Here is a 15625-nt window from a genome sequence, read left to right on the forward strand (position 1 = left end):
CTGCTGCCATCCTGCGCCCGTTCTGTCATGTGCTGCGGCCATCCTGCGCCCGTTCTGTCGTGCTGCGGCCATCCTGCGCCCGTTCTGTCATGTGCTGCGGCCATCCTGCGCCCGTTCTGTCATGTGCTGCGGCCATCCTGCGCCCGTTCTGTCATGTGCTGCTGCCATCCTGCGCCACCATTGTATTATATGCCCCCCGCTCCAGTGTGTATGCCCCCGAATGCTGCTGCCATATAAAAAAAAAAAAAATACCATACTCCCCTATCGTCCGGCTCCACTGCAGGTATGTCTTCAAGAAAATGGCGCCGGAAAGCGGGGACTGCGCAGGCGCCGATTCCGGCAGCAGGAATCGGCGCCTGCGCAGTCCGCGCTTTCCGGCGCCATTTTCTTGAATACACACCTGCAGTGGAGCCGGAGTGTGTCTTCAAGAAAATGGCGCCGGAAAGCGCGGACTGCGCAGGCGCCGATTCCGGCAGCAGGAATCGGCGCCTGTGCAGTCCGCGCCCTCCGGAGCCGGGAGCAGAGGAGCCGGGAGACGGAGCCGCAAGCAGCGCTGGAACCGGGAAAGGTGAGTATACTTACCCTCCCTCCTGGCGGTCCCTGACTCTCCGGTGGAGATCGCGGTATGCGTTCAGTGCTTACGCATACCGCGATCTCCCAGGAGCGTCGCTCTGTGAGGCCCAGACTGCGCCGGCGCTTGCGCTTGCGCAGTCTATAGAGGCTTCGGACAGAGTGACGCTCCCAGCGTTATATTATAGATGTTATCCGTGGGGGCTGACCCTGCTCTATTGCCAGTTAGAGAAAAGTGGAAACTCCTGATACCTGATCTTCAGAATGAGGATTGGGAGATGGCTCTTGAGTCCCCAACTAAGGTATCCCCTTCGGCTAACAATAAAATGATACAAATGTATATAATACACCAATCATATTTAACCCTGCTACAATTATTCAAAATTGGGTGGTCTCAGTCTTCAGAATGCCTCAGATGCCATACAGGAGAGGCGGACTTTATACACATGATATGGGGATGTCCATTTATTCTCTCTTTTTGGAACAAGGTAACTTCATTGTTGACCTCTCTTGTTCATATTCCCGTTCCTTTGAAAACATTAGTGCGTTTATTTGGGGTACTAGAGGAAGAGATGTGGGGACACCATATTCAAATCTTGTTGAGAGAGACACTTTTCCTGGCAAGGAAATTAATAGCCTTATGCTGGATGGGCAATACGCATCCATCTCTCAGGGCCTGGATTGAGCTGGTAAATTCAATCATACCAACTGAACGAACCTTATACCAGAATAGGGGCTGTTTAGAGAAATGTAATAAAATGTGGGATGTATGGAACTCGTCGTACCTTACTATGTCCTCACGTGGTTGATGGCCTAGCTCCAATATGATAGAGCTCACGGCAAAATGTGCACTGTTCACGCTGCACTTCAATAATACTTTATTAATGAGTTGGGGATTGTCTTGGTAGTAAAATAGTTTTTTTAGTTTTAGGGTTTTAAGCACTTTAGACATTCTGTAATATTTTAAGTTTATATGAACCGGTCTATGCATTGAGATTTATATTATTGAAAACTCATTATATACTTTTCCTCATTCTTTATGATTATGATGAGTGTATTTGGGTTGACCTGGATATATGCAAACCATGTATGTCTATTTGGTCTTTTTTTTTTATTATTGTTGTTGTTTAATAAGCGAATTTAAAAAAAAAAACATACGTCATGTTCCTCCTGTACAGAACAATTTGCACTCACAATTTCTAAATGACGGAACAAGTGGGAGAAGACAATGTTGCATACTTCAGTACTTGGATGGCATTTCAGCTGGGCCCACTACCACTCAACACCTCGTGTCTTTGGCAGTGCTGACTCTAGTGTAGATCTGTGGCATAACAACGGTTTTTATTTGCAGGTCTGAGACCCTCCAGTTACATTTACATACCATCCATGTGGGGGTAATAATGAGCAGTTGGCACTGTATATAAGGATACCATCCATGTGGGGTAATAATGAGCGGTTGGCACTGTATATAAGGATACCATCCATGTGGGGTAATAATGAGCGGTTGGCACTGTATATGAGGATACCATCCATGTGGGGTAATAATGAGCGGTTGGCACTGTATATAATGATACCATCCATGTGGGGTAATAATGAGCAGTTGGCATTGTATATAAGGATACCATCCATGTGGGGTAATAATGAGCAGTTGGCACTGTATATAAGGATACCATCCATGTGGGGTAATAATGAGCGGTTGGCACTGTATATAAGGATACCATCCATGTGGGGTAATAATGAGCGGTTGGCACTGTATATGATACCATCCATGTGGGGTAATAATGAGCGGTTGGCACTGTATATGAGGATACCATCCATGTGGGGTAATAATGAGCGGTTGGCACTGTATATAAGGATACCATCCATGTGGGGTAATAATGAGCAGTTGGCACTGTATATAAGGATACCATCCATGTGGGGTAATAATGAGCGGTTGGCACTGTATATAAGGATACCATCCATGTGGGGTAATAATGAGCAGTTGGCACTGTATATAAGGATACCATCCATGTGGGGTAATAATGAGCGGTTGGCACTGTATATAAGGATACCATCCATGTGGGGTAATAATGAGCAGTTGGCACTGTATATAAGGATACCATCCATGTGGAGTAATAATGAGCGGTTGGCACTGTATATAAGGATACCATCCATGTGGGGTAATAATGAGCGGTTGGCACTGTATATAAGGATACCATCCATGTGGGGTAATAATGAGCGGTTGGCACTGTATATAAGGATACCATCCATGTGGGGTAATAATGAGCAGTTGGCACTGTATATGAGGACATAGATACCTATACTGGATTAAAGGGGTTGTGTAGCTCCGCTCACTTCTGCATTAGGCGATGAGGAGTTATGATGTTGCATCTACATATAGCTGTTTTGACAAAAAGAGCCGGTATAGAGCCGGTGATCACTTGTTCACTGGATGAGGAGGAGGAAGCACGGTCAGTGCTTCTGCTTCCTAATCTATATACACAAGTCTATATATACAAGATAAGCGCTGTTTTAGAGCAGGGCATACAGAGATCTAGAAGGTAAACATGCTAATAAACCATGTTTATCTTCTCTCTGAGAAATCAGGCTGTATCTGACAGCCAGTTCTCCACCACTACAGCTTCATGATCGTCTGCAAGGTGGTTACAACGCTGTTTCACAAGGTAAGTGCAGATATACAGTAAGTGTGGACTATCCGGAAATATAAAATCTATGGACAGCCTAGAAGTAGTTAAGGAACTACTATATAGTAGACAAACAGTTAAACCCTCACTGATGTAATATTGATGGCATTTCCCAAGAATAAGCCTTCAATTGTTAAGGGTTTGTTTAGCCCTTTAAATGTGTAGCGCAATTTACGTTGTGAGTATGGACTGTATGACAATGTTGTTGGTGTATTTTTGGAGGGCATTGTGTGGAACAGCAGGTACGTATTAATGGGGTAGTCCATTACCTATGTCCTTTTTTTTTAAAATGTGTTTTTTACTATACTTCCTGTGATGTTTCATTTGAAGGGAGTCTTAATCAGAACATTAGGAGGTTGGGACTGCACTCATTCCCTGCAAGTGTCTACTGCCCATCTTGGAAGCAGATATTGCAGTTTTCGAGGCTGTGGAGTGGCGCTGGTGTCACTCACTAAGGTCTGTGTCCCCTGATGTCTTCTTTAACGTTTAGAAGCAGCGTGTGGGCGCTGCATTTACCCCTCCCAAAGCTTCTATCACCATGGATCTAGGGTATCTTCAGGGGGAGGCAATGAAAGAAATTGTAGTTAGTAACTGCAGCGCTGCCCTTGTGATGTCCTGTTCCAGGAGGGGCAATAGATACTCGAGAAAAGTGAGTGCAGCCCCAGCTACCTGTGACATCCTGTTTGAGACTCCTCTCAAACAAAAGATCACAAGGAAGTGAAGTAAAAAGAAACAGATTTAGGAATGAGCAGGATAGGGAGAATAGTAAGGTATTGTATAATAAAGTTCAATACAAAAATGGTTAGGGTGTAAAGATAGATATTTAGAAAGGACATTTTAGGTTCCAGACCACCTGTTTAAGAACATCACTGCATTTTCCTTGCAGTATCAAACTGTGGATATATTGTGTCAGTAATAATAAGAGTCATGTGGTCTCAGACACAGAAGTTTTGTTCTGATGTGAGAAATACTCTTCTGTATCTTTTATATTACAATGGACTTGCAATAAAGATTATCGCATCTTAAACCACCGTTTACTGTACTTCACACTATCATTGAACCTTATAACGTAATGTAAAGGGATTGTCTAGCCACGATATATCGAAGACATAACCACAGGATAGGTCATCAATATCACATCAATGGGGTCCGGTAGCCAGCAGGGAATCTTTGGCTGCAGTGGTGACACACTGGCCAAAAAATTAAGAGTTGATTCAGTCTTTTTTCTCCATGTTTTCATTGCTTAAAAGGATTGTACCAAAGATTGGAGGTGATCACCTATCCATGGAGCCGTCCGATCCTTCCAAATTTGCCACATCTACATTAAGGGGAAATGGACCTTGACATAGAGCAGCTGTCATATTTCCATGTACAGTAGCAATAGGGTTGGCCCCTAGAGTGAACTCCATCTGTGGGCCCTGAGCCCCCCAGTCCAACACTGTACTACAGTATATCACATTAATGAGTTCACAGTCACACAACTATGCAGGTATAAGAACTTCCTATATCACTTCAATCAGAATTTACAGACTGACTACCACTCCTATTTTCAATGTGCTTCAAAGCTAAAGCAGGATTACAACGCAATCCAATTCGGGCATTTTTGTGACCCTCTATGGAATGCACTTTGAACGCCGACCTTCCATTTCTACACTGTTAAGCACAGAATGACACTGCCTGGCCGACCCCCATCTTTTATACTGGCTGCAGTAATCCCCCTTATTGGCTGCGCTAAACTCTATGATATGATAGCTACAGAGCACAATGGGTAATGCCCGGCCACGTCTGACATGATTAGTCTGCTCTGTGACTTTTCAGTAGACAAGACTAGTTTGGCACTGCCTGCGGCAAGCTGGCCTCCGTATCGCTCCAGATGATTGACCAGTGTCTTCTATGTCTGCACATTATGACAGACCTGTCAATCACCTGGAACAGCATGGGGTTCTTGAAGAGGACTCAGTCAGCACTGAATGACGATTCAAAGCAAGTACAGGTGGTCGGTGCACCATTGGCATGGCCAAATATTTAAGAGCGCCTTCCCACCTGCTTGTTTCCCCTCCATCTCCACCCCTCTCTTCTTTGATTGACAGCTCTTGCTTCATAGAGTCTGAGAAGGGAGAAATTAGCTGGAAAACAAGCAGGTGGGAAGGTGTACTTAAATATTTGGCCACACCAAGGGTATGTGAGCAGGTTGCAGGATGCAGGAATGGAACGGAGGCAGAGCAAGGGTTAACAAGTTTAATAACAGGGGAATACTCCACGCAGAGAGGCAATGGGTTGAACAGGGGAATAAACGGTTCAGTTTGCAAAGGATATGCAGAGTTCAAAAAGAAAGGATCAGTTAACGGCGGATCTTGTGAAACACTTATATCAGAAGTTCCTCAAACTGACTCCTGCTGGGAAGTCAATGGCACCGGCAACGGCTGGCGCGGTATCTTTTCCTATGGGTTCCTGTAGGCATCAATGCCCTGTCTTCTGGCGGCAGTGGTCAGTCTCCGGTACCTTCCTCTGAACCTAGTCCATATACTGCAGTGGCTGACAAGGGTATGGGCCACAGTCCTATATGAGCCCAAAATGGCTCTGCAAATATACAGTGCTGAAGTCAGGGTCTGCTGTGAGCGAGAAAGTATGAGCTGATAATGTGAGTTATGTCTATCCAGCACTCAGTTCTCTCTTTGTGGCACGTGCGCTGCACTCATGGTCATGAAGCACACGGCACCTCGATCTCTGTCAGCTACTGGGCGCGCTGCACTCTTCTCTCTATGCTGCGCGCTGCCTGCTTCTGCCAAGACTGAAGCGTCGACAACCACTGGCGTGCTGCTTTTCTGGCAGGGTACTGCACCTGATCGCTCTCTGGCATGCTCACAGTACTCTCTGGCTCGGAACATTTACCATCTCGCTTCGTGGTGACCAACGGGCACCCTGCACGTCTCTCCTCACAGTCTTCTCTAAGTGGCAGCATGGATAATAAAGCATGGGCCTGCACTGCACGGATGTTCTGGGGTCGCAGAACTCACTGGTCCCTGCTGCGCACTCTCTGTTTCCGTAAAGCATTTCTCTGAGCCGCTGCTGAGCACACGGCTCACCTCAGTGCAGCGGTCCCTCTGTCTGGACTGCTGCAGAATGCCCGCCTTCTGTCCTGGCAGCGGTCCCTCTGTACACGGTGGGGCCCTGTTGCAGCGCCAGTGCTCAGTGGGGAGGGAAAGCGGAGCGCGCTGCTCGCTTGACTGCGTGCTGCCCTCCGTTCACGCCAAAGTGCTCTGCTGCACGCGCTTTCTCCTTTTATATCCCCGCCCCCCAAGGACAGGAGGAATGTCCCACTCTCTTGCTTTCCCCCCGGGAACAGGAGATGCAACCTCGACAGTTCCAGACCCAGCAAGCAGGTAGCCGTGGTGCAGTCGTCCCCCTTACAGGTCCACCGAGCACCAGTATTTAGTTTGAATAGTCATTATGTGCTGGCAGAGTCCTTTAACCTATGTTTTCTCAGAGTGTTAGAGAGAAAAGCATACCTAGGTGCACTTAAAGGTGCTTCTCACAAAATTAGAATATCATCAAAAAGTTAATTTATTTCAGTTCTTCAATACAAAAAGTGAAACTCCTATATTATATAGAGTTATTACAAACAGATTGATCTATTTCAAGTGTTTATTTTTGTTAATGTTGATGATTATGGCTTACAGCCAATGAAAACCCAAAAGTCATTATCTTAGTAAATTAAAATAATTAACAAAAACACCTGTAAAGGCTTCCTAAGGCCGGGTTCACACTGCGTTAGCAGCAGCCCATTCAGCACGTACACTAACGGGCTGCTGTTAGCGCAAGTGCCGTTGTTTAATAGCGCTAGCGCAGATAGAGCATCTGCTAGCTCTATCTGCGCTAGCAGTGACGGACCCGGAAACGCTGCAGCCCGCGTCTCTGGGTCCGTCACTCAATGACGGCACATCCCTAGCGCACGCCCATTGTGGGCGTGTGCTAGCGATGCGTCCGACATTGCAGTCAATGGCGGCCTTAATGGACTACGTTACACCGCATTTATGCCGCAGTGTAATGTAGTCCGTCTAACGGACTGCCAGGACGCAATGTGAACCCGGCATAAGCGTTTAAAAACATCCCTTTGTCTGTTTCAGTAGGCTCCACAATCATGGGGAAGACTGCTGACTTGACAGATGTTCAGAAGGCAGTCATTAACACACGCCACAAGGAGGGGAAGCCACAAAAGATCATTGCTAAAGAAGCTGGCTGTTCACAGAGTGCTGTATCCAAGCATATTAATGGAAAATTTAATGGAAGGAAAAAGGGTGGTAGAAAAAGGTGTGCAAGCGACAGGGATAACCGCAGCCTTGAAACAATTGTTAAGGAAAAGTCATTCAAAAATTTGGGGGAGATTCACAAGGAGTGGACTGCTGCTGGAGTCATTGCTTCAAGAGTCACCACACACAGATATATCCAGGACATGGGCAACACGTGTCACATTTCTTGTGTCAAACCACTCATGACCAATAGACAATGCCAGAAGCGTCTTACCTGGGCCAAGGAAAAAAAGAACTGGACGGTTGCTCAGTGGTCCAAGGTGTTGTTTTTGGAAATCAAAGTCCAAAAGTCTGGAGGAAGAGTGGAGAGGCAAACAATCCAAGCTGCTTGATGTCTAGTGTGAGTGATGGTTTGGGGGGCCATGTCATTTGCTGGTGTAGGTCCACTGTGTTTTATGAAGACCAAAGTCAGACCAGCAGTCTACCAGGAAATTTTAGAGCACTTCATGCTTCCTTCTGCCAACAAGCTTTTTGGAGATGGAAATTTCATTCCCCAGCAGGATTTGGCACCTGTCCACACTGCCAAAAGTACCAATACCTGGTTTAAAAACAACAGTATCATTATGCTTGATGGGCCAGCAAACTCGCCTGACCTTAACCCCGTAAAGAATCTATGGAGTATTGTCAAGAGGAAGATGAGAGACACCAGACCCAACAATGCAGACGAGCTGAAGGCTGCTATCAAAGCAACCTGGGCATCCATAACACCTCAGCAGTGCCACAGACTGATTGCGTAAATGCCATGTCGCATTGATACAGTAATTGATGCAAAAGGAGCCCTGAACAAGTATTGAGTGAATTTACTGAACATACATTTCAGTAGGCCAACATTTCGGATTTTCAAATCATTTTTCAAGCTGGTGTTATAAAGTATTCTAATTTACTGAGATAATGACTTTTGGGTTTTCATTGGCTGTAAGCCATAATCATTAACATTAACAGAAATAAACGCTTGAAATAGATCGTTTGCTCGTAATGACTCTATATAATACATGAGTTTCACTTTTTGTATTGAAGTACTGAAATAAATTAACATTTTGATGATATTCTAATTTTTGAGAAGTACCTGTATGTGGCCAGGCTCCAAGTCATGCTGCTTGTGGTTTGGGCAGCATGAAGTGACTGACAGGTGTGCCGTAAATGTCTGTCTTTACGACATTAGTTACTCTCACTAGTAAGTTCCCTTGGTGAAATGTCACACAATGTGGTTTCCATTTAACAGTCTTATTAGTTGTAGTGTTCACTCGATGTGGTCTGTACGTCCAGTCATTCCGGATAACTAGTCTCTTGTTTACATGGGGGTGCTGGATTTTTATGGGGAGAATGGACGGGCCAAATTCTAATTTATTGTATAGTGATAATGAGCTCAGTAAATGTAACATCCATGGCTTCTAACGACTGCAATTTAGAAATCAAGCAGATGATAATATCATTTATGGAGGACAGGATTTTCCGCTTGTCATCACGGTACAGTACAACATTTCTTGAGTCTTGAAAGGCTTGAAAGGGAATAACAGAATTATTAATGTCACCTAAACAACTGTTCTACTGATGAAACCTATACCCACTGACAAACACTAATTAGGTGAACTGGATTACAAAAATAACATCCAAGGGAGTGAGGGGTGGAGAACGCACATGACACGTACCATCTTGGGAGAACCTGTGACCACCTTGGGCCAAACATTCTATACACATTTACAGCAGGCTCGAGGTGGAAGCTACGACATTGAGTAGATTCCTAATTACCAGGTTGTGACCCGTTCCCTTTCAGGCTGGTAAATATAAAAAAAAGAAAAAACCCAAACATAAAATGTAGCAATTATATTCAACATGAAGAAGACATTCTGATAAAAGAAGCAGAGACTTGTAGGATAAATTACGGCGAACCTGTCACATTGTACATGCAGTCTGACCTGGGAACAGCACGAAACGGAGAAGCTGAGCAGAAGGATATATAGGCAAGTGGGAAAGGATTCAGTATAACAGTAGGGTCACACGATCGTATAAAATATCGCTCACACTTGCATCCAGAAAATTGAGACAATTTTTTTTTTCTCGCTTGTCCTCCGTGTACAATCAGTTGTTTTTACAGCAGCTATTAATCATTTGCAGAAACATTTACCATTTCCTATGTTACGGAATTGTACTGTATCTGTAAATATCGGATGTTATACTATGACAGCCATATGGCATCCGATTTTTTTTTTCCGCACCCATAGACTTGACAGGGCGAGTCTCACCCGGTTTATAGAAGAAACCAGTGCATGTTGCTATATTTTCACATACAGAAATATCACTCATCTCCACTGCCCCATTGAACAACATTGGTCCGAGTGCTTTCCGTTTTTTTTCATGAACGCTATCGAAAATATGGTAGTTTGAACTAACGCTAACGTCCTCTTTATTCATTGAAACTCTGGTATTTGTATACATACAAGTCCAGTGGGCGGTCCTACTAGTGATTGACAGCTATCTCTGCAAGCACCGTCATACAGGGAAGACTGTCAATCACTAGTAGGACCACCCACTGGACTTGTATGTATACAAACACCAAGGATTTCACTGAATAAAATGAAAGTTCTACTGAAACAATTCCCACAAAAGTGTACTGTAAGGAAATGTTTCTCTGGCTCATATAAGGTGTACATATATTGCTGCTATCAATGCAATTGGGCTGCTTGACTGGCACCGTTACAGGACGCTGTGCTTGGATCTATGCAGGACTATTTTACGGTATTTCTTCAAGTGCCGTTAGGAGGATAGTGCTTTAGTATAGGAATTGTGGCTCACATTGTTAGCGGGAATCTGTCAGCAGGTTTTTGCTACCTCATCTGAGAGCAGCCTGGAGTAGGCAAAGAGGAGGTGAATCCAGCAATGTATCACTTAGATTACAGGGTGCAGCCATTCTGACACAATTAGAGGTTTTAGATTTAGCAATACAGCATAGCTGAGGAAGCTAATCCCGCCCACCCCATAGCTAACCCCGCCCACACCAGTCTTTGCATATACAATGTCTATAGACAGTGAGGTGCTTATCATTTGAGGGGGCGTGTCTGACCAGGGCTCATGTGAGCAGCTAATCACAGCAATGATAAACTAAAACAATAATTGTAGGCAAACAAAACCACAGAGCTTGATAAGAGAGGCATCACTGATCTGTGTTTTAATTCCTACCACATGCTGTCTTCAGATTACATAGCAAAATCCTGCTGACAGATTCCCTCTAAGGGGCTATTATAAAAACATGAAAGCTAGCCTTGTTATGGTGAATTGTGGTTACTTATGGTACAGTACCCATGTTAGCTATGGCATAAGGCACATTTCTGTTTCTGTTATGGGGAAATCACAGGGACACAATAGTCAGCTCCAGTATGGTTGCCTCTGTTAAAGGCAACCTGTCAGCTTGGAAATGCAGCAGATCTCATAGAGCTTGAGGATCTGAACAAATTGGTGAATGATGTATTATTTTGGGTGAAAACATTTAGTAAACCTTGTATTTTCTTCAATAACTGCTCGTTTTGTGCTTGCAGGTCCAGTGGGCGGTCCTAGTCAGTGACTGATAGCTATTTCCATATGCAGATTTACACCGCGAAAGCTGTCAGTCACTGGTTAGCATCATCCATTGGACTGCTATACATACAAACATCGGGGATTTAATTGCATAAAATACAAGGCTTTTCCCACAGAACTGTATATCAATGAGTGCAGCTCCTCCTGCTCTGTATCATGCCACTGGGGGACTGCACTGTATTTCCAAGCTGACAGCTTCCCTTTAATTGTATACAATGGCTGTCCTTCATAGACATCTTATGGCGAAAATAGTGTGGATGTGGCATGTACCTGTCCCACTGTAAAATCTTCACAAGTATCGCAGGCAGCTGGAAAACATAAAACCTGCTGTAGTAAAAAATATCCAAATCTATAGACTGAAAATACCGCGTGTGGATATAGTATAGCCTACAGCTCAGGACTGGATGTTCTGTAAACTCCAGGTCACATACAGTACGAACCAAGTAAACAAGTGCAGGGAACATATAGGACAGAGGTAGGCAGCTGTCCAACAAGTTCTGGCTTATGTGGCAGCCAGCGTGCATGATGTGCTGGTACTTGTAGTTCTACCACCACTTTAGTAGTTAACCTGAGAAAATCACACATCTGAAGCTGCCTGCAGAGATTGGCTAGTATTCTGGTGCTGTGACTGTAAGTGGATGGTCACACTGTGCTCTCCAGTGCTGCCAGCAGAGGCAGCATTACCTCAGCAGCACCTGAGGACATTGAACATGGCCACACCCAGCATTTCGGACACATCTAGTGCAGCGCTTACAAGCTCTAAAATTAGATTGCAAAATTGCTTGTTTTTTTAAATTGCTGTAAAAAATTCATGCTTATTTTATGGAGTGCTTTTCAAAGCAGATTCCGGGCAGGATCCACCTGTGGACATAGCCTAAGGGGAAATAGCGATCACAAAATGATAAGTTTTCATGTATCCTTTAAAAAGATGTGTAATAGAGGGGTTACAAGGACACTAAACTTCAGGAGGGCAAATTTCCAACGGATGAGAGAAGATCTTGGTGCAATTAACTGGGACGATATCCTGAGACACAAAAATATACAAAGAAAATGGGAGACATTTATTAGCATCCTGGATAGGACCTGTGCACAGTATATACCGTATGGGAATAAACATACTAGAAATCGGAGGAAACCAATATGGCTAAATAGAGCTGTAAGGGGCGCAATAAGTGACAAAAAGAAAGCATTTAGAGAATTAAAGGAAGTAGGTAGTGAGGAGGCATTAAATAAATTCAAAAAATTAAATAAATTCTGTCACCAGCAAAGCGCCCCCACGCCATCACACCTCCTCCTCCATGCTTCACGGTGGGAACCAGGCATGCAGAGTCCATCCGTTCACCTTTTCTGCATCGCACAAAGACACAGTGGTTGGAACCAAATATCTCAAATTTGGACTCATCAGACCAAAGCACAGATTTCTACTGGTCTAATGCCCATTCCTTGTGTTCTTTAGCCCAAAAAAGTCTCTTCTGCTTGTTACCTGTCTTTAGCAGTGGTTTCCTAGCAGCTATTTTACCATGAAGGCCTGCTGCACAAAGTCTCCTTTTAAAGGGCCACTGTCACCCCCCTCCAGCCGTTATAAACTAAAAGAGCCACCTTGTGCAGCAGTAATGCTGCATTCTAACAAGGTGGCTCTTTTAGTTTTTGGTTCATGTATTTCTTAAAGTAATGATGGCCACACGTTTTTCTTTACTTAGCTGCTTTTTTCTTGCCATAATACAAATTCTAACAGTCTATTCAGTAGGACTATCAGCTGTGTATCCACCAGACCTCTGCTCAACACAACTGATGGTCCCAACTCCATTTATAAAGCAATAAATCCCACTTATTAAACCTGACAGGGCACACCTGTGAAGTGAAAACCATTCCAGGTGACTACCTCTTGAAGCTCATCAAGAGAATGCCAAGAGTGTGCATAGCAGTCATCAAAGCAAAAGGTGGCTACTTTGAAGAACCTAGAATATAAGACATATTTTCAGTTGTTTCACACTTTTTTGTTAAGTATATAATCCCACATGTGTTAATTCATAGTTTTGATGCCGTCAGTGTGAATGTACAATTTTCACAGTAATGAAAATACAGAAAAATCTTTAAATGAGGTGTGTCTAAACTTTTGGTCTGTACTGTACATTATATATATATATATATATATATATATAAATAGGGGGTGCGTCTTATAGTTGGAATACAGGCTTACCGGTAGTGGTGTGGCGGCGGCAGAGGTGCGGCGGCGGCAGAGGTGCGGGGATCAGGAGGCGGTATGGCGTGAGCGGGGTCCCTTCCACAGGTGAGGTGATGCAGCAGCCCGCATTAAGCAGCAGGGCCGGGTGAATCATGGCGTTATCGGTGGTGGTGGTGGCCATCTTCCTGAGGCCGCGTGTGCACAGATGGAGTGCTCTGCTTCCCGGGGCTTCAGGAAAATGGCCGCGGGAGGCCGCGCGTGCGCAGATGGAGATCGCGGCAGCCATTTTCCTGAAGCCGAGTTCGCCTGCTGAGATCTCCATCTGCGCACACTCAGCCTCCCACGGCCATTTTCCTGAAGCCCGGGAAGCAGAGCACTCCATCTGCGCACGCACGGCTTCAGGAAGATCGCCGCCGCCACCGATAAACCGGTAATTAACCCGGCTCTGCTGCTCACATTGGAATGGATACCGGGCCGCTGCGTCACCTCTCCTGTGGAAGGGACCCTGCTCATGACATACCGCTCATTATCTCCGCACCTATGCCGTCGCCACACCACTGCTGCAACCCCTCCATGGACACCAGGCCGTGGCGTCGCTCACCTAAGCAGGAGGGGACCCTGCTCAGGTGCATGCCGTACCGCATCACCCCACCTCTGCCGACACCATGCCTCCTGTGACCCTGCTCTGCCACTGCCTGCCCTCAGGTAAGATACTGTAAATTCGGACAATAAGACGGACCCCATCTTATAAAAAATCTTTTTTTCTGCAATTTTCACCCCAAATTTGGGGTGCGTCTTATAGTCCGAAAAATACGGTATATTATGTGTGTATTTCTATTCTATCTATTCTATTCTTTCTAACCTATTCTATACTGTACGCGGCATCTGCTGGCTTTTAATCTATCTAATATATATATATGTTTTGAAGATTATTTGGTTTTAAAATGATGTGTACAGTTGTGTATTACTGCTGTATGTAAAACATCATGTTAAAATCGCATTGCATACGGTTTGCATACGCATGTCATATGGATGTTCCGAGGAAAAGTCGCACGGAAATCGCATTACACTCGCGTGACACTCCCATGACACTCGCACAGCACTCGTCTGTTTTTTCAGTTCGGAAATGTGACCTTTTTTTCTCGCAAATGGGTATGAGCCCTAAAGGAGAAGAGCTGTGCTGCAAAAAAATGCTGTGTATAAAGGAGGAGTGTGAGGTGCAAGAAGAGGCTATGTAAAAAGAAGGAGCATTAAGTGCAGGAGGAATAAGGCCCCTTAACTGCCGCCGTTAAAAGTCATATCGGAAGTCATTAAGGGGTTAATATTGTGTTTAATAAAAAAAATTTGCTTCAACAAAATGGCGCCAGTTGTGATCCATGTACCAGTGCCAGAGCATTGCTATGTTCAACAGCGACAATTTCTTTTTCTTCTGCATGTTCCCATACTGGTCCTCGGAACACAGTGGGCTGTGCATGTGCAGATTGAGAGCATTGCTTGCCGATAGATGCCATTGCGTAAGCGCCAGTACCGTTTTGTTGAAGCAAAATTTTTCTCTTTTGAAAACCACAATATTAAATGAGCGGGCACAGTATTTAAAGGTTCAGTGACCTGTCATATACGCCCAGAATGATCATGACGAGGCCAGAGCACCAAAAAAGATCCGCATACCAGCACACCCCGGAGCACCAACATCTCATTAACTTAAAACTTCAAACACAGATTAAAAAAAGAACACACAAGACTGATTTCTACAACTAGGTATTATTTTAATCGGTGTAACAGCGCCAACCCAACAATGCCTGTAGTTTTGTTAGCAAAGTCCTGATATCAATACTTGGGTAATCATTTAGTTAATTTGTGTTGCAAATCTGTAGTGTTGAATATATGATGTGAAATGTTTTTATGTACAATATAATCATTATAATCTGTTATAACTAACCACAGTTAGTTACTATGCCCGGGCAACGCAGGGCTCTTCACCTAGTGCTCTATATGGTTGAAACTACAGAGAAAAGATGTTGGTAAAAGAGCTGCCACGAAAAAACTACAAAGCCGATTCAGGAAAAATACCACGAAAAGCGGCTTCACCTACGAAAACCGTGGTGGGTCCGCTGGTGGTGTTAAACATGAAGCAAAGCCTTTTCAGGAAAATGACCAAGTGACGCGGATTTGCCTAGGAAAGCTTCAGGATGTCCGCCAGCATCTTAAAGATGTCTTGTGTACCGTACATACCCTAAAGTTATTTACAAATCTCTGAAATTTCATTCATTCGGCCCCCGGCTGCTTGCATAACATACAGTGGG

At 44.5% G+C, this 15625-nt stretch overlaps 1 long non-coding RNA gene across 1 annotated transcript in view; it reads left to right on the top strand.

The window, feature by feature from the left end:
* The first annotated feature begins 3163 nt into the window (after nt 1–3163).
* The window catches only part of LOC138667638 (uncharacterized), a 29039-nt gene continuing 16577 nt past the window's right edge, over nt 3164–15625 (top strand). The window contains exon 1 of the long non-coding RNA XR_011318871.1: nt 3164–3233. This is a non-coding gene — a long non-coding RNA (uncharacterized lncRNA). The remainder of the gene's footprint in view (nt 3234–15625) is intronic.

This window comes from Ranitomeya imitator, chromosome 2, assembly GCF_032444005.1.
Source record: "Ranitomeya imitator isolate aRanImi1 chromosome 2, aRanImi1.pri, whole genome shotgun sequence".
Classification (NCBI taxonomy): Eukaryota; Metazoa; Chordata; class Amphibia; order Anura; family Dendrobatidae; genus Ranitomeya; species Ranitomeya imitator.